The following is a 22,717-nucleotide window of genomic DNA, read 5'->3' on the forward strand; positions in this document are numbered from 1 at the left end:
TTTTTTGAAAAATAAAAATAACTAATGTGCCCTGTTCTTACCAGATATCAAAGTACAATATAATCCATGATAATCAAAACAATACAATTTTGGCAGGTGACCTGATGGCTAGGTAAGATTATCAGAATAAATAGATCAGAAAATCACCTATCATAGATGCTACTTTCATGTATAATAAGGGTGAGATCATAGATTGGTGGGGAAAAATTATTTATTAAAGGGTACTGGGAAAGTGATTATTATATGGGAGGAAAACAGAGCCTTACTTTATAATTTATATTTTAAAATTTGTGTGGACTGAAATGTATAATACAAAGCTATTAAGATTATCAGACTGTGATTTAGGCTCACACATTTAAAAAATTTTTTTAATATTTATTTTTTTTGAGAGAGAGAGAGAGACAGAGCATGGGTCAGGGAGGGGCATAGAGGGAGGGAGACAGAATCTGAAACAGCTCCAGGCTCTGAGCTGTCAGCATAGACCCAACGCGGGGCTCGAACCTACAAATCATGAGATCATGACCTGAGCCGAAGTCTGACGCTCAGCTGAGTCACCAAGGTGGCCTTAGGCATTTATTTTTAAATAAAATAAATGAAAAGAATAATGAAGAATAATTTATCAAAAATCTTCTAGATACCAAGAAACATGATAAAATAAAAGGGAAAAAAATTCAGAAAAATTTCCAGTAAATGTAACGAAAACATAACCAATAGGAAAAATATATGTAAGTTCAAATCCAGGATGAGAAATAAATAGTCTCAGAAATTGATTCAAAATTACCTTAGGTTTGTCTAAGACATATCACAGACTAGCTGTGAAATTTCATAACCCATCCAAGAAGTGGACATAAAAGAAGCCCTGACTGTTCAGCCAAAGGAATTCATAGAGAAGGCTGATTCTATGCCTTGGTCAATGACGAGTGAGGGTCTAAAGTCAGAAGTACACAAACTTCCCCCCAAACCTCTATGGCAGTGGAAGTTATTGGTATATTTTGCTGTGTAGTTGCTACTATAGGAGACTCCAGAGAATGACAGTGTAATTGTCATCTTTGCATATCCTCCAGGAAAAACCAACATTTATTTTCTAGAAATCTCCCTTCCTTTTTTAGTCAAAAGCTTAGATTCAGAGTGGTGAGAGAAATGGTTTGCCAAAAGATGAGGGCTCCCAAATGAGGAGGAAAGGGGGATAATCTGAAGTTCACAAGAGGTGGAAAATGTGTCCTCCTCTTATCAGCTCTTAGGAATAGCAAGATTCCTTTTTTCCCCCCGGTGTGCATAAGCAGCCAGAAGAACATCGGCATGATGTTCTGCCACCTATTGAAACATCTTTTATCCTAGTTGCTGACTTCATAAGACTCCTATCCACCAAAGTTAATTTTCCCAGAATCAGAGACCAGGATGCTATTAAATTTGCATTGAAGGGGGGCACCTGGGTGGCTCAGTCGGTTAAGCATCGACTCTTGATTTTGGCTTAAGTCATGATCTCACAGTTTGTGGGTTTGAGTCCCACGTCAAGCTCTGTGCCAACAGTGCAAAGCCTGCTTGGGATTCTCTCTCTCTCCCTTTCTGTCTGCCCTTCCCCAGCTCACATGTTCTCTCTCTCTCTCTCTCTCTCTCTCAAGAATAAATAAATAAATTAAAATTTTAAATTTGCATTAAAGAAAATGTCTGAGAAAAAGGAAATAAGGAAGGGGGTCGGGTAAAGCTGGGAGCCTCATCAGACTCCAGTACAAGTCTGGGGAAAGGAAGGAAATTTGGGTGGAAGCACCCTGGATGCCTGGCAGCCTATGAAAGTCTTGGTAAGGTCTTCTGGGGCTCCTTGGCCAAAGTCACCCTCAATTTCCCTTCTGTACAGAGTTTCCCTTCTGTACAAGCACTGTGGGTGCTTGGCCTCTGGAAACACGATGAGTCGTGAATTTTGAGCTCAACAGCTGGGGCACAGGGCAACTGCCTCCTTGTGCGGGCAGCGCTGCAGGCCCATTCTGATACTGCCACTCCCTTCAGAGCCAGCACATAATTCACCTCTTCCTCAAGCTTCCACAACACCCCTGGATAGATCTGGTTCTTCCTTTGGAGCATACAGATACTTCTAGTAGTACATTTCTTCTCCCAGGTAGAAATATTTGTTTGGGAGTCTCTCTTTCTCCTACCGAGCTATAAGATAATAGAGGAAGAGGTTTATGTGTTTTCATTCTCACAGTCTGAGGCCATGCACAGTGACTGGCATGTAGTAGAGACTTCATGTCAGTCACTGATTTGGTGAAATTATCTCTTGTATTGTCTTGTAACCAATTGAATTTGAACAATCTTCATGTTTATAGTAGGTCTTGTAACCCCAACTGGACTGTAAACTCCCTGAAGACAGCAAAAAAACAGTTTATGTATTAACTTTTTGATTTTGAAATAATTTCAAATTTATGGAGGTTGAATTAGGACAAGGAACTCCAGTGTGTCCTTTACCCTCATGGATTGTTAGCATTTTGTCACATTTGCCATGTCATTCATTTTTTTTTCTGTTTCTCCTACCTACACATTATATCTATATCTGTGTTTCTATATACAAATATAGAGACAGAGATAATTATTATATATAGACAGAGATAATTACATACAGAGAGATAGAAGTATCATCAGCATTATTGTTATTTGAACCACTTAAAAGAGAACTGCAAATTTTCTGCCCCTTTACCCCTGACTGCATTCACTTTTATAACCATAATAAAATTCCCAAAATCATGAAATTTAACATTGTCCCAATAGTGATACTTACAGCAAATACTTTTTTTCTGATTCTGGATCCAGTCCAAGATCACATGGTATATTTAATTTTCATGTTTTGATCTCCTTTAACATGGAGGGATTCTTCATTCTTTAAAATCAGAGTATTTTAACCTTTTTGAATGTTTCACTTCACTGCATACGGTGTTATAGCAGGTACACAATAAATATTAAATATGTATGTTCATGTATGGAGCTATGCATCACAGAGACATATATGGACCATGGCAAAATTATTTTCTCTCTTTCTTTGTAATACAATAAAGAATTCAGTCGTTTCATCAATTTTATAACCAATAATAGTATATGACCTTTTCAAAATATGATTGTGGAAATTCAAGTGCACTGCATTCTTATTTTACAGAGGACATTTTTAGGGAAACTCAAGTGATTTTAAGAGGTGATGTTATTAGCCTGTTCTAATCTCTTCAATTGGGTAAAAATTAATATTTATGCACATGGAGACTTTTGCCTAGGCAAATTTAATAGAAAATGCACAAACTGAACAATTTAAGAATGTTTGTGAAACATTCATTTAGAACTAAAACAGTGATATTACATAGCTTTCATTTAGTAAATTGCATTTTCTATTATCCATGAAAGTTAGCATATCTCAAGGTATAAAATTAACTAAGCATTTAAGCAAGATGCACAGGAAATAAGACACCATGTGAAACACCATGGGGTGTATTTCTGATGATAAATGGACTTGGGTAAGGAAATTAGAATTGTATTGGAGGTTCTAGCCAGTAATCAAGAAAAGAAAGAAAAGCCATCCAGGTTGGAAAGAAAGAAGTAAGCTATACCTCTGTTTGCAGATGACATGGTTTTATATGTAGAAAATCTTCATAAGGGACTTATATCCAGAATATGCAAAGAATCCTCAATAATAAAAATACAATTAAAAAATAGGCAAAGGATTGGGGCACCTGGGTGGCTCAGTCGGTTAAGTATCCGACTTCAGCTCAGGTCCTGGAGACTGCTTTGGATTCTGTGTCTTCCTCTCTATCTTCTCCTCCCCTGCTCTCTCTATTTTTCTCTCAAAAAATAAACATTAAAAAAAAATGTTTTAAATGGGCAAAGGATCTGAATAGACATTTCTCCAAGAAAAATATGCAAATGGTCAATAAGCACATGAAAAGATGCCTAACATCACCAATCATTAGGGAAATGCAAATCAAAACCACAGTGAGATACCACTTCACATGCAGTAGGATGGCTGTAATCAAAAAGGAAAAAAAAAAAAAAAAACAAAGGATGTGGAGAGATTGTAACTCTCACTACAGTAGTAGTGAGTATGTAAATTGGTGCAGCTTTTTAGAAAATTAATATGGCATTTCCACAAATGACTAAATATAAGTTACCATATAAACCAGCAATCTAACTCCAGGCATATATCCAAAGAAATGAAAAAAATGTATGTTCACACAAAAGCTTGTATACAAATATCATAGCAGCATTATTCATAATAGTGAAAAGTAGAAACTTCAGTGTCCATCAAATGATGAATGGATAAATAAAATATGATCTATGAATACAATGGGATATTATCTGAAAATTTAAAAAAAAATTAGTACTGCTACAGTATGAATGAATCTTGAAAACATGCTAAGTGAAAGGAGTCAGTCACCAAGGATCACATATTGTATTATTCTGTTTATCTGAAGTTTCCAGCATAGGCATAGGAAGTACAGAAGTAGACTAGTGGTTGATGGAAGCTGGCAGGTCAATGGAAGGGATTGGTGGGGAATGGCTAATGAGCTTGGAGTTTCTGTTTGGAGTAATGAAAATGTTCTAAAATTGTTGTAATCGATGCAACAACTCTGTGAATATACTAAAAGATACTGAATTATATATTTTAAGTGGATTGACTGCATGATATGTGAATGATACCTAAATAAAACTGAGAGAGAAAGAGGCAACCAAAGGAATACTCTGCAAGGTGGGAAAGAGGTGTTCTATAAATGAGGCAAAGGTTAGGTTGTCTGTTTCTTCACTGCAGGCTAAGACTTGTTAGCTCAAAAGTTGGCCAGTGCCAAACTCAAGTTTTTATACATCCAATTATTTTAAAAATAGGTCAAGTAAAAAAATTTTAGCCATTTAGAGCTTGCCTACTTTGCATGCCCTACAAAACCTCACCCAAAGCAGTTACCTACTGATAAGATAGGGCCTTATGGTTGTAAGGCTCTAAGTTGCTGCTGCTCTTTGGTGCTGTTTGACCCAGAGACTTCCACAGTGCTTCTGAGTGACATCACCCAGACATATAAGCACCCTCTTTAATACCCCTACTTCCCTGGGAGTTCCCTTGCCTTCCTCCCCTTCTAGTTAGTGGCATCTTCACCATAAGCTGTGAGGGAATTCCCTTCTCATTGCAACGCTATCCAAGCACCAATAAAGTTTGTTGTGTGTTACGGCCCATCCTGTCATATCTTTTTTCTTGATCAGTCCCTGGATTGCTTGAATCTCTTACAGAAGGTAAGCTGGCTTGGGATCCCAGGACCAGAAGAACAGGATGGTGACACCCTTCTCTACCCTTCTGCTGCCCAGACCTTGCATTTCCCAATGCTCAACCTGCCAAAAGAAGACAGCCCAGCTAGACTCCTTTTTCTACCACGTCAAGCACAAATCTGTCTGACAACATCAGGTGAGGCTGACGTGACCAGCAAGGAGATGGATTGGAAGTCCTGTTAGTAATAAGCAGAAAGGAGCAGCACTTGTCTTCCGTGCTATTCCTGAGACTTCCCCATTCTGTCAAGAGATACTGTGAGATGAGCAAGCAAAATTGTTAAGGTGCTCACACTTTACTTGAAGTGGTAAAATATTGATACATGCATATGTATGCATATGTTGATACATGCATAAGTCACATGCATACATTGTCATTTCCAGAACAATCACTGCAGAAACTGTACAAAGAGACACACTCAAAAACACTATATATAAATCAAGATGTATTCTTTAGTTTGAAGTAATCTATCAGAACATAAGAAAAGAGAAACAGAAAAATGAAAACCTAAAGAAACAAATGCAAAATAAATAACAGAAGATTTAAGCCCTAACATAAGAATAATTACATTAAAGGTAAATATTTCAAATACACCAATCAAAGGACTGAGGTCCATAGAATGGGTACATACTATGACCTGTCTGTATTGTATGCTGTACAAATCCAATGACATAACTATATTGAAATTAAAAAGATGAAAAAACATTGATGGAAATATTAAGCAAGTAAAAGCATGTATGGTTATATTACTATCTGATAAAGTAGATCTCATAGCAAAGAAAATTTTAAGAGACAGTGAGGGACATAACAATAAATAGATTAACCCACCAGAAAGATATAATGGCACTAAATGTGTATGCACCAAACAATGGACTTTCAAAATACATGAGGGAAAACTGATAGAGCTGGAAGGAGAAATAGATGAATCCACAATTATAGTTGGGGATTTCAATGTCCCCTCTCAGCAACTGATAGAACTAATAGAAAACAAGCATATAGAAGTTCTGTACAAAATACTTATCTAATAGGATCTAATGGATATGTAGAGAATATCCCACCTAGCAATAGCAGAAAACACTCAGTGCCCATGGATCATTCATCAAGACAGACCATATCCAAAAGCTCAACACATTTAAAATAATTGAAACAATACAGAGTATGTTCTCTAGCCATAATAGAATGAAACTAGAAATCAATAACAGGCAACAGGAAAATCTCTAAACACATGGAACACCCCTAAAAATCCATGGGTCAGAGGAAGCTTAAAAATACGCAGAATGAAACTGAAAACAGCATATCGACATATGTGGTTTATCACTAAACCTGTGCTGAAAGGGAAATTTATACCAATAAATGTTTACATTAGAAATGAGGAGCGATTTCAAATAAATAATCTGAAATGCTGTATCAAGAAATTAGAAAAAGAAAAGCAAAATAAACTCAAAACAATCAGAGGATTTCCTTCCTCTGATAATTTCCTTCCTCTGGTAATAAGGAAAAGAGAATACATCAATGAAGTTGAAACAGGGAATAATAGAGAAGTGCAACTAAAAAAACGCATTCTTTGAAAAAAATCAATAAAATTGAAAAACTGCTAGCAAGACATGTAAAAGTAAAGAAGGAAGACACAAATTATTAACGTAAGAAATTAAATGCGGTATACCATTATAGATTCAGCATCTATTAAAAAGATAATAAGTAAATACTCTGAACAACTTACACTAAAAAATTCAACAATTTAGAAGGAATTGACCAATTCCTTGTAGATTACAAACTACTAAAACTCAACCAAGATAAAATCTAAATCTAAATATGCAATTTAAATAGCATTATAATCAATTAAGAAATTGGATTTATAATTTTAAAACTCAAAAGAAAAAAAAAAAAAAAACCTCCCAGAACTAATATTGAACCTTGCTGACTTCATATATTAGTTCTTGTTTTGTTTTGTTTTGATTTTTTTTTCTTGTAAATTCCTTGGGATTTTCCACATAGACAATCTGTATGGACTTTATTTCTTTTACTTGCAGTGGGTAGAATTTCCAGTGCAATGTTAATTGAAAGTGGTGAAAACAGACAACCTCCAACGATCTTTGGAGGAAAGCATTCATTCTTTTACTGATTGATTGGTTGATTGATTTAAACATCATTAGCTGTTTTGTAGATCCTCTTAATCCCATGGACATAACTCTCCTCTATTAATTTTTCTCTAAATGTTTGGTAAAATTCTCCAGTGAAACTATCTGAGCTTGGATAAATCTCTGTATTCATTTTTATAACTATATGTGAAGATCCAATTATCTCAATACAAAATTTGAATTAAAAAATAAAATTAAACTTGGAAGTTTAAATTTAAAGGCGCATTTAAAGCATTTTCTTTTTCTTTAAAGTGAGTAAAAGGAAATTTTTTTGATAAATTAAATAGGAAAAAATAAGAAAATATTCTAAGAAAACAATTAAAGGCAAAGAACTGTCCTAAAATGAAAGCAGTAGGTTATAGATCAAAATAGAAATAAGAAAATAACAGCAAGGAGCATACCTCAGGGAAAAAAGTCCAAAACATGCCAAGATATTTATTGACAACATAACATGCCTCTGTAATAAAATAAAGAAGAGGATGGAAAGAAGGAAAAAAGCAAGATAGTAGAGATACCGAATGATTACATTTGAAAATGATGTCTTATGTTTGCCATCAACACTGGAGAGAGTTTGAAACAGATTTTAAGACTCCCCCCACTTTTTTCACCGTCATGTGAAATGGGGGTAATTCCCTTTATAAACAAGTTCCTGTTTGACAAGATCAGGACCCATAGCCACAAATAAACCCGGGGACAAATAGGTCTCACGCATTTGCCAAATCCATACCTCCAGTCTTGACTTTTAGTCTGAATTTCAGACCAGTATACTCATTTGTTTAATCATCACTTGTACTTTTATCCTTCAAACCTGGCATAAGAACATCATTTTGTATTGATCTTTCAAATTGGAAACTTGGATGTCATCCTTGATTCTTCTCTTTTCATTACTGCTCACTTCCAAAAACTTACCAAATCTGATATCTTCTACTTCTTTCTTTCCCCTCAGCCCTTGCTTTGGTTTAGGTCACCATTATTTGTGGCTTACAGAAGCTCCCTAACTGCTCTAATGAGGTTTTTCCCCCATACTCAATTTGCTCTTCACACTGAAATCTATAAAGTATGCTTGAAAAACATATATACTCAAAACACATCACTGCTTAAAAATATTCCCAGATTCCTTCATGCAGCACAGGATGGCCATACAATGCATGCTCAAATCAGAACACTATAAAGTGACAGGAAAAATTAAGATGAGACAAGTATAAACTGGGCCTGTTCTGGGGAGCCTGTGATGTGTGATCACTTTACTTTGTCTAATGCTATATTCAAAGCCCTTTACTATCTTCTCCTGATGCCCCCCTCCTCTCAGGACTGGCTACATAACTTGCAGGTCTCAATGCAAAATAAAATGTGATGTTCTCTTTTCAAAGACTAAGAATTTCTTAATTCTTAATTAAGACTAAGCCTGGCTGGCTCAGTTGGTGGAGTATGAGACTCTTAAACTCGGGGTTGCGAGTTCAAGCTCTATGTTGGGTGGAGAGATTATTTAAAAAAATGTTTGGGGCACATGGGTGGCTCAATCAGTTGAGCATACTGACTCTTGATTTTGGGTTAGGTCATGATACCAGGGTAATGGGATAGAGCCACATCTGGCTCCACACTGAGTGTGGAGCCTTCTAAGATTCTCTCTCTCTTTTCCTCTCTGTCTCTCTACCATGCTCATTCTCTCTCTCTCTAAAATAATAAAATAAAATAAAATAAAATAAAATAAAATAAAATAAAATAAAATAAAATAAAATAAAATAAAATAAAATAAAATAAAAAAGTAAAATATTTAAGAATTTCGATTTGGTCACCACAAAGCATTAACCCAAGCAAGCGTTCTTTGGTGTATAGGACTCTATGTGAATATACAGGTTACACATCCATGAAGCTGTCCAGCCCCCACCCCTAGAATTATCTGTTCCTTTGAGTTGGAAATTCTCACTGCTTTACACAATACCACTTCATAACTGCCTGTCTCTGTACTCTCTATTCCATCTTCTTGAAGTGCTGTTTTCTGTTTCTTTGGTTTCTAAACACAGTATGAGATATGACTAAAATGGTGCTTCTTTAATCAAATCTTGCCTTTGTTTCTTTATCAGTTCAATTATTCATATATGTTGTGATATTGCTTATGTCTATTATAACACTTACCATATTCAAGTACAATAGATTGCCTTTTACGATATCTTTTTCAACATATCTTGCAGCAATTTTGTCCTAGCTATTTTTTTTTAACGCCTCTATTTATTTATTTATTTATTTTTTTGTTTCCCCCAAATATTTATTTATTTATTTTTATTTATATATGAAATTTATTGTCAAATTGGTTTCCATACAACACCCAGTGCTCATCCCAAAAGGTGCCCTCCTCAATACCCATCACCCACCCTCTCCTCCCTCCCACCCCCCATCAACCCTTAGTTTGTTCTCAGTTCTCAACAGTCTCTTATGCTTTGGCTCTCTCCCACTCTAACCTCTTTTTTTTTTTTTTTTCCTTCCCCTCCCCCATGGGTTCCTGTTAAGTTTCTCAGGATCCACATAAGAGTGAAACCATATGATATCTGTCTTTCTCTGTATGGCTTATTTCACTTAGCATCACACTCTCCAGTTCCATCCACGTTGCTACAAAAGGCCATATTTCATTTTTTCTCATTGCCACATAGTATTCCATTGTGTATATAAACCACAATTTCTTTATCCATTCATCAGTTGATGGACATTTAGGCTCTTTCCATAATTTGGCTATTGTTGAGAGTGCTGCTATGAACATTGGGGTACAAGTGCCCCTATGCATCAGTACTCCTGTGTCCCTTGGATAAATTCCTAGCAATGCTATTGCTGGGTCATAGGGTAGGTCTATTTTTAATTTTCTGAGGAACCTCCACACTGCTTTCCAGAGCGGCTGCACCAATTTGCATTCCCACCAACAGTGCAAGAGGGTTCCCGTTTCTCCACATCCTCTCCAGCATCTATAGTCTCCTGATTTGTTCATTTTGGCCACTCTGACTGGCGTGACGTGATACCTGAGTGTGGTTTTGATTTGTAATTCCCTGATAAGGAGCGACGCTGAACATCTTTTCATGTGCCTGTTGCCCATCCGGATGTCTTCTTTAGAGAAGTGTCTATTCATGTTTTCTGCCCATTTCTTCACTGGGTTATTTGTTTTTCGGGTGTGGAGTTTGGTGAGCTCTTTATAGATTTTGGATACTAGCCCTTTGTCCGAGATGTCATTTGCAAATATCTTTTCCCATTCCGTTGGTTGCCTTTTAGTTTTGTTGGTTGTTTCCTTTGCTGTGCAGAAGCTTTTTATCTTCATAAGGTCCCAGGAATTCACTTTTGCTTTGAATTCCCTTGCCTTTGGGGATGTGTCGAGTAAGAGATTGCTACGGCTGAGGTCAGAGAGGTCTTTTCCTGCTTTCTCCTCTAAGGTTTTGATGGTTTCCTGTCTCACATTCAGGTCCTTTATCCATTTTGAGTTTATTTTTGTGAATGGTGTGAGAAAGTGGTCTAGTTTCAACCTTCTGCATGTTGCTGTCCAGTTCTCCCAGCACCATTTGTTAAAGAGACTGTCTTTTTTCCATTGGATGTTCTTTCCTGCTTTGTCAAAGATTAGTTGGCCATACGTTTGTGGGTCTAGTTCTGGGGTTTCTATTCTATTCCATTGGTCTATGTGTCTGTTTTTGTGCCAATACCATGCTGTCTTGATGATGACAGCTTTGTAGTAGAGGCTAAAGTCTGGGATTGTGATGCCTCCTGCTTTGGTCTTCTTCTTCAAAATTACTTTGGCTATTCGGGGCCTTTTGTGGTTCCATAGGAATTTTAGGATTGCTTGTTCTAGTTTCGAGAAGAATGCTGGTGCAATTTTAATTGGGATTGCATTGAATGTGTAGATAGCTTTGGGTAGTATTGACATTTTGACAATATTTATTCTTCCAATCCATGAGCAGGGAATGTCTTTCCATTTCTTTAAATCTTCTTCAATTACCTTCATAAGCTTTCTATAGTTTTCAGCATACAGATCCTTTACATCTTTGGTTAGATTGATTCCTAGGTATTTTATGCTTCTTGGTGCAATTGTGAATGGGATCAGTTTCTTTATTTGTCTTTCTGTTGCTTCATTGTTAGTGTATAAGAATGCAACTGATTTCTGTACATTGATTTTGTATCCTGTAACTTTGCTGAATTCATGTATCAGTTCTAGCAGACTTTTGGTGGAGTCTATCGGATTTTCCATGTATAATATCATGTCATCTGCAAAAAGCGAAAGCTTGACTTCATCTTTGCCAATTTTGATGCCTTTGATCTCCTTTTGTTGTCTGATTGCTGATGCTAGAACTTCCAGCACTATGTTAAACAACAGCGGTGAGAGTGGGCATCCCTGTCGTGTTCCTGATCTCAGGGAAAAAGCTCTCAGTTTTTCCCCGTTGAGGATGATGTTAGCTGTGGGCTTTTCATAAATGGCTTTTATGATCTTTAAGTATGTTCCTTCTATCCCGACTTTCTCAAGGGTTTTTATTAAGAAAGGGTGCTGGATTTTGTCAAAGGCCTTTTCTGCATCGATTGACAGGATCATATGGTTTTTCTCTTTTTTTTTGTTAATGTGGTGTATCACGTTGATTGATTTGCGAATGTTGAACCAGCCCTGCATCCCAGGAATGAATCCCACTTGATCATGGTGAATAATTCTTTTTATATGCCGTTGAATTCGATTTGCTAGTATCTTCTTGAGAATTTTTGCATCCATATTCATCAGGGATATTGGCCTGTAGTTCTCTTGTTTTACTGGGTCTCTGTCTGGTTTAGGAATCAAAGTAATACTGGCTTCATAGAATGAGTCTGGAAGTTTTCCTTCCCTTTCTATTTCTTGGAATAGTTTGAGAAGGATAGGTATTATCTCTGCTTTAAACATCTGGTAGAACTCCCCTGGGAAGCCATCTGGTCCTGGACTCTTATTTGTTGGGAGATTTTTGATAACCGATTCAATTTCTTCGCTGGTTATGGGTCTGTTCAAGCTTTCTATTTCCTCCTGATTGAGTTTTGGAAGAGTGTGGGTGTTCAGGCATTTGTCCATTTCTTCCAGGTTGTCCAGTTTGTTGGCATATAATTTTTCATAGTATTCCCTGATAATTGTTTGTATCTCTGAGGGATTGGTTGTAATAATTCCATTTTCATTCATGATTTTATCTATTTGGGCCATCTCCCTTTTCTTTTTGAGAAGCCTGGCTAGAGGTTTGTCAATTTTGTTTATTTTTTCAAAAAACCAACTCTTGGTTTCGTTGATCTGTTCTACAGTTTTTTTAGATTCTATATTGTTTATTTCTGCTCTGCTCTTTATTATTTCTCTTCTTCTGCTGGGTTTAGGCTGCCTTTGCTGTTCTGCTTCTATTTCCTTTAGGTGTGCTGTTAGATTTTGTATTTGGGATTTTTCTTGTTTCTTGAGATAGGCCTGGATTGCAATGTATTTTCCTCTCAGGACTGCCTTCGCTGCGTCCCAAAGCGTTTGGATTGTTGTATTTTCATTTTCGTTTGTTTCCATATATTTTTTAATTTCTTCTCTAATTGCCTGGTTGACCCACTCATTCGTTAGTAGGGTGTTCTTTAACCTCCATGCTTTTGGAGGTTTTCCAGACTTTTTTCTGTGGTTGATTTCAAGCTTCATAGCATTGTGGTCTGAAAGTATGCATGGTATGATTTCAATTCTTGTAAACTTATGAAGGGCTGTTTTGTGACCCAGTATATGATCTATCTTGGAGAATGTTCCATGTGCACTCGAGAAGCAAGTATATTCTGTTGCTTTGGGATGCAGAGTTCTAAATATATCTGTCAAGTCCATCTGATCCAATGTCTCATTCAGGGCCCTTGTTTCTTTATTGACCGTGTATCTAGATGATCTATCCATTTCTGTAAGTGGGGTGTTAAAGTCCCCTGCAATGACCACATTCTTCTCAATAAGGTTGCTTATGTTTATGAGTAATTGTTTTATATATTTGGGCGCTCCGGTATTCGGCGCATAGACATTTATAATTGTTAGCTCTTCCTGATGGATAGACCCTGTCACTATTATATAATGTCCTTCTTCATCTCTTGTTACAGCCTTTAATTTAAAGTCTAGTTTGTCTGATAGAAGTATGGCTACTCCAGCTTTCTTTTGGCTTCCAGTAGCATGATAAATAGTTCTCCATCCCCTCACTCTCAATCTAAAGGTGTCCTCAGGTCTAAAATGAATCTCTTGTAGACAGCAAATAGATGGGTCTTGTTTTTTTATCCATTCTGATACCCTATGTCTTTTGGTTGGCGCATTTAATCCATTTACATTCAGTGTTATTATAGAAAGATATGGGTTTAGAGTCATTGTGATGTCTGTATGTTTTATGCTTGTAGTGATGTCTCTGGTACTTTGTCTCACAGGGTCCCCCTTAGGATCTCTTGTAGGGCCGGTTTAGTGGTGACAAATTCCTTCAGTTTTTGTTTGTTTGGGAAGACCTTTATCTCTCCTTCTATTCTAAATGACAGACTTGCTGGACAAAGGATTCTCGGCTGCATATTTTTTCTGTCTAGCACCCTGAAAATCTCGTGCCAATTCTTTCTGGCCTGCCAAGTTTCAAAAGAGAGATCAGTCACGAGTCTTATAGGTCTCCCTTTATATGTGAGGGCACGTTTACCCCTTGCTGCTTTCAGAATTTTCTCTTTATCCTTGTATTTTGCCAGTTTCACCATGATATGTCGTGCAGAAGATCGATTCAAGTTACGTCTGAAGGGAGTTCTCTGTGCCTCTTGGATTTCAATGCCTTTTTCCTTCCCCACTTGAGGGAAGTTCTCAGCTATTATTTCTTCAAGTACCCCTTCAGCACCTTTCCCTCTCTCTTCCTCCTCTGGGATACCAATTATGCGTAGATTATTTCTTTTTAGTGTATCACTTAGTTCTCTAATTTTCCCCTCATATTCCTGGATTTTTTTATCCTTCTTTTTCTCAGCTTCCTCTTTTTCCATAACTTTATCTTCTAGTTCACCTATTCTCTCCTCTGCCTCTTCAATCCGAGCCGTGGTGGTTTCCATTTTGTTATGCATTTCGTTTAAAGCGTTTTTCAGCTCCTCGTGACTGTTCCTTAGTCCCTTGATCTCTGTAGCAAGAGATTCTCTGCTGTCAGCTATACTGTTTTCAAGCCCAGCGATTAATTTTATGACTATTATTCTAAATTCACTTTCTGTTATATTATTTAAATCCTTTTTGATCAGCTCATTAGCTGTTGTTATTTCCTGGAGATTCTTCTGAGGGGAATTCTTCCGCTTGGTCATTTTGGATAGTCCCTGGCGTGGTGAGGACCTGCAGGGCACTTCCCCTGTGCTGTGGTGTATAACTGGAGTTGGTGGGCGGAGCCGCAGTCAGACCTGATGTCTGCCCCCAGCCCACCGCTGTGTCCACAGTCAGACTGGTGTGTGCCTTCTCTTCCCCTCTCCTAGGGGCGGGATTCACTGTGGGGTGGGGTGGCCAGTCTGGGCTACTTGCACACTGCCAGGCTTGTGATGCTGGGGATCTGGCGTCTTAGCTGGGGTGGGTAGGCAAGGTGCACGGGGGCAGGAGGGGCAGGCTTAGCTTGCTTCTCCTCAGGTGATCCACTTCAGGAGGGGCCCTGTGGCAGCAGGAGGGAGTCAGATCCACTGCCGGAGGTTTGGCTCCGCAGAAGCGCAGAGTTGGGTGTGTGCGCGGAGCGAGCAAGTTCCCTGGCAGGAACTGGTTCTCTTTGGGATTTTGGCTGGGGGATGGGCGGGGGAGATGGCGCTGGCGAGCGCCTTTGTTCCCTACCAAACTGAGCTCTGTCATCAGGGGGCTCAGCAGCTCTCCTTCCCTTTGTCCTCCAGCCTTCCCGCTTTCTGAGCAGAGCTGTTAACTTATGACTTCCCAGCCGCTAAGTCGCGCTTGCTGTCGGAACACAGTCCGTCAGGCCCCTCGGCTTTTTGCAAGCCAGACTCGGGGGCTCTGCTTGGCCTGCGAGCGGCCCCTCCTCCCCGGCTCCCTCCCGCCAGTCCGTGGAGCACGCACCGCCTCGCCGCCCTTCCTAGCCTCTTCCGTGGGCCTCTTGTCTGCGCTTGGCTCCGGCGACTCCGTTCTGCTAATCCTCTGGCGGTTTTCTGGGTTATTTAGGCAGGTGTAGGTGGAATCTAAGTGATCAGCAGGACGCGCAGTGAGCCCAGCGTCCTCCTATGCCGCCATCTTCCCTCTCCCCCGGAACGCCTCTTGTCCTAGCTATTTTAAAGTGTCTGTCTGGGGGCGCCTGGGTGGCGCAGTCGGTTAAGCGTCCGACTTCAGCCAGGTCGCGATCTCTCGGTCCGTGAGTTCGAGCCCCGCGTCGGGCTCTGGGCTGATGGCTCAGAGCCTGGAGCCTGTTTCCGATTCTGTGTCTCCCTCTCTCTCTGCCCCTCGCCCATTCATGCTCTGTCTCTCTCTGTCCCAAAAATAAATATAAAAACGTTGAAAAAAAAAAAATAAAGTGTCTGTCTGATCTGGGCCATTTCTGTGTGTATTTCTATTGACTTTTTTCTTTATTGACCATGGACTCCTTATCTTGCTTTTTAAATATCTCACTATTTTTTATTGTATGCGAGACATTTTGTGTAATAGAAGAGCCTGAAGTAATATTAACTTCCAAAAAAACGTTATCCCCCTTCTTTCATTTGGATTCTAGAGTGAAAGACTATACCAGTATGATACACAGTTGGGCTGAGCCAACTTTCGTCAATGGCTTCACATGTTTTAAGGAAGGATCTAGATTTTCCTCTGAGCGTGGCTTAGGATCTGAGTACTGGTTAAATTCAGGAGTTTTCTTTGTCTTTGGAACTGAGCCACCATCTCTTTGTACTAAGAACAGTATACCTCTGCTTTATAGCTTAGCTGCCAACTTTTTGATTAACTGGGCAGAAGATTTTGACATCCAGGGTCACCCCTGGTTCCAACTCTATTCTTCCTATTCCCCAGACTTGCAAGGGCAGCTATTTTACATGCTATGAAAAAATGGATTGTCACAAAGTTTTTCCTTCCTTCTCGCCTCAGTGTGTTTTCTGAGAGACCTGCACATCTCAGCTCTCCTGCACATTGTCCCCTTTCCCTCCAGTGGGTGCTGTGTTATACTTACAGGAGGCTCTGTGCCTCACAGAGTCTCTCTCTCAGCTCTGCTGACTCGTCCCAGATTTTTGGCATAGTAGTTTCAAGCACAAGGTGAAGACTAGTGGGAAATAGTTGGTGGGTGGTTGCAGGTCTGCTCTGTGGTTTTTAGGCTCTTTGGAAGTCTAATCTCTCATGCCAGCCTACGCACAGCCATTAAAAGTTCATTAAAAGTTTAGCTGGTTTCTCCTTACCTGCTTTTATGGTAGGTACCTCCTCTTCTGCTCGTTGGCCTGAAATGCGAACAGCTGTGGAACTCTTCTCTCTTGTGAAGGGCTTGTCATCTTTCTGGAAATTAGTTTATTTAGGTTTCACTGCATCTTCAGCTCTCTGAAGGATCATAAAAAAAAAAAAAAAAGACTTCTGTGGTTTTGAAGGTTATCCAGCTTCTTCTGGTTGTTAGGATGAAAGCAATGATTTCCTGTGACTTTCTATATCCTAACCAGAAGTCCCACGTAATCTTTTTGTAATTCCTTGGTAATATATTTAAGGTTCTGAGATGAGAAAGAATTACTACACAATGAAGAGCTCTTCCATATTAAACACTTCCTTGTGCTATCACTTTCTTAAAGAGCAAATTGACCTGTTTCCGATTCTGTGTCTCCCTCTCTCTCTGCCCCTCCCCCGCTCATGCTCTGTCTCTCTCTGTCCCAAAAATAAATAAACGTTGAAAAAAAAAAAATTAAAAAAAAAAAAAAAAAAAGGGGGCGCCTGGGTGGTGCAGTCGGTTAAGCGTCCGACTTCAGCCAGGTCACGATCTCGCGGTCCGTGAGTTCGAGCCCCGCGTCGGGCTCTGGGCTGATGGCTGAGAGCCTGGAGCCTGTTTCCGATTCTGTGTCTCCCTCTCTCTCTGCCCCTCCCCCGCTCATGCTCTGTCTCTCTCTGTCCCAAAAATAAATAAACGTTGAAAAAAATAAATTTTAAGAGCAAATTGATTTTTTTTTTTTAGTTTAAATACTTTATGATAGAATATTAGATTAGGTGAAGTGATTTTTAAGATTTTCTATTTATTTGACCTATGGTTGACCCTTAAACAGATATTTGCATCATAGTTCTCAGAATAAAATGACTTGTCCAATTTAAGATTTATTAAAAAATGAAAGTTGTGAATCTAATCAGGCTAGGTGCTTCCACATACATTGTCCCATTGGTACTTCACAACCACCTTCTGAGGTCCACTATATATCTATATCTATGTCTATGTCTATATCTATATCTATATCTATATCTATATCTATATCTATATCATCTATATCTATACCTGTATCATCTATATCTATATCTATATCATCTATATCTGTATCTATATATATATATATATATATATATATATATATATACAGAGAGAGAGAGCACGAGTTGGGAAGGGATAGAGTGAGAGGGAGACAGAAGATCCTAAGTGGACTCTGTACTGAGAGCAGCATGCCCGTTGTGGGGCTTGAACTCATGAACCATGAGATCATGACCTGAGCCGAAGTCGGATGCTCAAACGATAAGCCACCCAAGCGCACCCACAATACTAATATAGGCAATTAATATTCTTCTCTTTCTATATATGAATAAATTCAAGCTAAAAGACCTGCCAGAGGTTACGAATGGTTGCAGCTCTGCTAGCTCCCACACTGTTTCAGAAATTGTGGCTTTTGACCACATTTTTCAAGGTGTACTGGGTTTTAGGAGGAGGAACCTCAGTCTTCATAAGAGAACTAAGTGGAGAGAAACAGGCTTGCATAATGCCGTGTCCTTTTCTTCTCCAGTTACATCATACTATTTACTTCTAGAGAGTGTGATTTCCCTGTATGTACCTCTTGCAGTCTTCTCATAGCCATGGTACCCGGGCACTATGAAGAAGATGAATTTACTCATATAGTGTGTGAGATGGGTGGCAAATTGTTATCTGAGCTTTATGGGCAGAGCATCAACATGCAGATGTAAGGTTGTCCTATGGGCTTCCTGATAGCTCTCTGATATAGCTGCCATACTATTTCCAGAGAATCCCTCTTACACAGTGAATAAAGTCCCAACTATTCAGCCTATTACTTTACTGAAGGATAGACAACTTTATACCACCTGCCTTTCTAGCCTTACTATCTCCCACATGCCCCTTGTATTTTGGTCATGTAAATCCTTTTACTGCTCGCTGAACATGAAGATGAGATTTCATGTGATGGAAGAAGCACAAGAAGACAAAAATTTGAGGAGTTCATAGTTTCTAATCCTGCTTGGACCTCATATGTTATATTTCTTGTCTGTATTATGAATAGGTTTTAATAGAGAATATCAAAGTTCTCTTCAAATTCTAACATTGTTTAGTTAAATGAATTTTTTGTTTCAACTTTTAGTTTATTTGTTTTTTTATTTTTTAAAATTTACATCCAAATTAGTTAGCATATAGTGCAACAATGATTTCACGAGTATATTCCATAATGCCCCTTACCCATTTAGCCCATCCCCCGTCCCACAATCCCTCCAGTAATCCTCAGTTTGTTCTCCATTAACCCTCAGTTTGTTCTCCATATTTGAGTCTCTTCTGTTTTGTCCCCCTCCCTGTTTTTATCTTATTTTTGTTTCCCTTCCCTTATGTTCACCTGTTTTGTCTCTTAAAGTCCTCATAATAGTGAAGTCATATGATTTTTGTCTTTCTCTGACTGACTAATTTCATTTAGCATAGTACCCTCCAGTTCCCTCCACGTAGTTGCAAATGGCAAGATTTCATTCTTTTTGATTGCCGAGTAAGACTCCATTGTATATATATACTACATCCTTATCCATTCATCCATCGATGGACATGTTGGCTTTTTCCATACTTTGGCTATTGTTGATAGTGCTGCTATAAACATGGGGGTGCATGTATCTCTTCGAAACAGCACACCTGTATCCTGTGGATAAATGCCTACTAGTGCAATTGCTGATAGTAAGGTAGTTCTATTTTTAGTTTTTTGAGGAACCTCCATACTGTTTTCCAGAGTGGCTGCACCAGCTTGCATTCCCAAAGTGTATTTGTTTTTGATATTGACATAGTCCAAATAAAAGGAAAGGTCATTGTTAATTCTCTCTTACTGTTACCTTGGCAAAGAACTGCCTCGGCCTTAGATAGTATTATTTGATAAATACGTCTTGAAATACTCAATCGTTCAACTCAGAAATCTCATTGTTTAAATTTATTTTAATAATAATGCCATGCAAAATTTTTTTCTTATTGGTTTTGATATTAATAAACTGCAGCAAAAGCATTTTTAGAATTTGGGTTCTCAAGCTCAGTTATGCTTTTAAAGAAAAGAATGAAGAGAAGCATTGACGTTGTTTATAATAATATTTGGTTCATGATTCCACCTGGACTAGTGGACTTTTCAACATATTTCCATATTTAGGGACTGAATACAAATTATGTTTCCAGAAGTTTCTCATCCTCCAGTCTCACTGAGAAAGCAGCTAGACCATTTGTCAACAAAGGAGAGTGTTTTCTGCTGAGGTAATTTACTAACCAGATGCTGAGATGGCCATCTCATGCCAGGGTGCATTCTGCAGCCAGAGACTACACCTTCTATTTCAGGTTTTATGACAAATCTTCTATGTTTTCAGAGCAACTCCAGACACTGACAGTGCTGAGACACTGTTTTTAAACAGATAATATATCTGGATTGGTTCCCTTCAAAATAGGTCCAGGAGACACTCTATCTACTTCCTTCTGACACTAAATCTGACACAGGTTTCTTCTTTGGGGTCTTTCTTTGCTTTCAGAATCCCCCATCCCCACCAGTGACAATTGAATGTCTTCAGTTAAGTCGTAGAAGACAATTCAAAATAACTGCTACTGGCAACTTAACTGAATATAGAGCTATTTGTTCTGAAGATGTTCTCGTCTAGGGCCAAGAATCAATGGGTTTTGCTTTGATAAGAAATTAAGCCCTTGATCTGAAATTTTGCTTGTATGGGATTCTTTTGGTGCTTTAGCTGTCCTAGCAGCTTTAGGTCACTGAATATCTATTCCATTGAAGCAGTCATCGACTGATGACACTAAATAGTCAAGCTGTATTTCTTAAACCTGTGTTATTTATTAACATAACAGCAGTCACTTAGAAGTATAGGAATCAACAAGATCTTAGATAAAAATAATTTTGGCATTTTCATTGGAAGGGGCAACATGAAATGGAATTCCTATTTTTTGAATAAAGACCTACAACATAATACATACTCTGTATGTTCTCTAATTACACTTAATATTCTGAAAGCATGAGATAAGAGTATTCACATTTTATAAAAAATAGAAATAAGGTGCAGAAATACCCAGGTCCTTACCCAGGTTACTCAGCCAGGTCTGTCTGACTCTAAGGCCCTGTGCTTTTTCTTTTTCAGGACACCTTATTGATTTCTGTCTAAATTGTCTTATCCCTTAAAAAAACATCCTTTTATTACAGAAAAAACACCCTCAATTCTATCTGAGGGATGGGAGAAGAGGTTAAGATGACTCAAATGGAGAAAAAAAAATTGTTTTCTTCCAAGACCTTAAATGTCTTTCCTTGAAACTGATTAACTTTAAACATAATTTAAATCAAACAAATACTTGGGGTTTCAAAAAAAGAGAAGGGAAGGAAGAAAAATTTTTGTTAATTTAAATAAAACAACAAAGATGCAAGAAAGTCACAGAAGTGAGGAGGTTTTTTTCCACATTTATCTTCAGAAAGCCTTATTTTTAACAAGCTTAAAAAAAAAAAGAAGAAGGTAAGACAAAGATTAAATATGCACATCTAAGAAAAATGGCAGGGTAAGTAAATGGAATTTCAACTATTTGAACTCTCTAATTCATGACATTAAGGCAAAAACAAATGGAGTTTATTTTGTATTGAGCTATGTACAAATAAACTTTCATGAATATACATTTATGTTTCTCAGTTAAATTCAATGTTATTTATCTGTCTTGGTATATAGAGATGGGTCCTAATGAAATTAAGAGCATGACAGAAGAGATAAAGAGTTTCATTTGTTAAGAATCAAGTAAATTCATGACATAGGGACTTATTTATCTTATGAGAGTTACGGACAGAGGTGGAAGTTAGGAAAACAAGAAGCATCTAGGTTTGTCTACCTAAAGGCACCAAAAATTCATCTTCTAAAAGTGAGGACCAAAATGGCCTAAATACAATGGCCTGAGAGGAGTGAACTAAACACAGATTACAGACCTTAACATGCCAGACTTATTTGTCCTAGTAATAGAATGTAGCAGTGTAGTATTTCAGTTGTTTTTACAACTTGGATGTACCTTAGTTTCAGATTGTGCTGTAAAACTGGAAGTTCCCCAGCAGCTGTGGGTACATAGTTTCACTGGGCAGTGAGGGAGGCATGATGATGGATCATGATTCCTTCAAGTGCCACGAATATTAACATCACTGGCGTCATTATTCACTGGGTGATGAGCAAGAGGGTCACTTTTTCTCCAACACATCCCACACAGTCTGGCTTTGGGAAAGGTTCATTTTCAACAAGGAAGCAAAGGCCCACGTGTTACTAAAAACACAGACCGTGTAACTGTGGAAATAAACCCAATTGTCTCTATAAGTCTCTTCAATGACTTAGTACCAAAAAGAAAAAAAAATGCCATTCTTTGAGCCACAGCTACTATAAACTGTAGGTAAAACTTACCCTCTAAGTCAGGCACTGCTGATTATGTGTTCTTTATAGATATGTTACATATATATAATATATAAATATAAACATATATATATAATACATACATATGCAATAATGCTTGTGCGATATACAACTCATTCTGTGTAAAAATACAGAAATTGAAGTATTTGTATAAAATTAATTCTATATTCTATATTTGCTCTACATGCATAGTAAATTGTAATCACTATTTGATTTCCTAGAAAGACAAATTTAAGTCACTATACATACCAATGGGATTATTTATGTTAGTTAGGATGTCATCACCATCAATTCCTCACTGTTCTGTTAGGAAGGAATCAGTAGCAGACAAAAAATTCTGTCTAAAATCATTTCATGTCCAGTTTGAAAATTTCATTTCTTTCTCTTAAGCTGACTCTCAAGTTTCTCTCTTAAGCTGATGCTAGTTTTGATGATAAATTAATCCACAGGACTTTGATTCACAGAGAGAAGGGAACCTTTCATAAGATTTAGTTTTACAGA

At 38.0% G+C, this 22,717-nt stretch overlaps 1 long non-coding RNA gene across 1 annotated transcript in view; it reads right to left on the minus strand.

Moving 5' to 3' along the window:
- The window catches only part of LOC147581052 (uncharacterized), a 325,942-nt gene that overhangs the window by 163,570 nt on the left and 139,655 nt on the right, over positions 1-22,717 (minus strand). Inside the window, exons 2-3 of the long non-coding RNA XR_015251360.1 lie at positions 16,762-16,897; positions 2,771-2,869 (exon numbers count right to left, since the gene is read on the minus strand). This is a non-coding gene — a long non-coding RNA (uncharacterized LOC147581052). The remainder of the gene's footprint in view (positions 1-2,770; positions 2,870-16,761; positions 16,898-22,717) is intronic.

The sequence above is a fragment of the Puma concolor genome, chromosome B2 (assembly GCF_028749965.1).
Source record: "Puma concolor isolate L17-30 chromosome B2, mPumCon1.1.hap2, whole genome shotgun sequence".
Taxonomy (NCBI): Eukaryota; Metazoa; Chordata; class Mammalia; order Carnivora; family Felidae; genus Puma; species Puma concolor.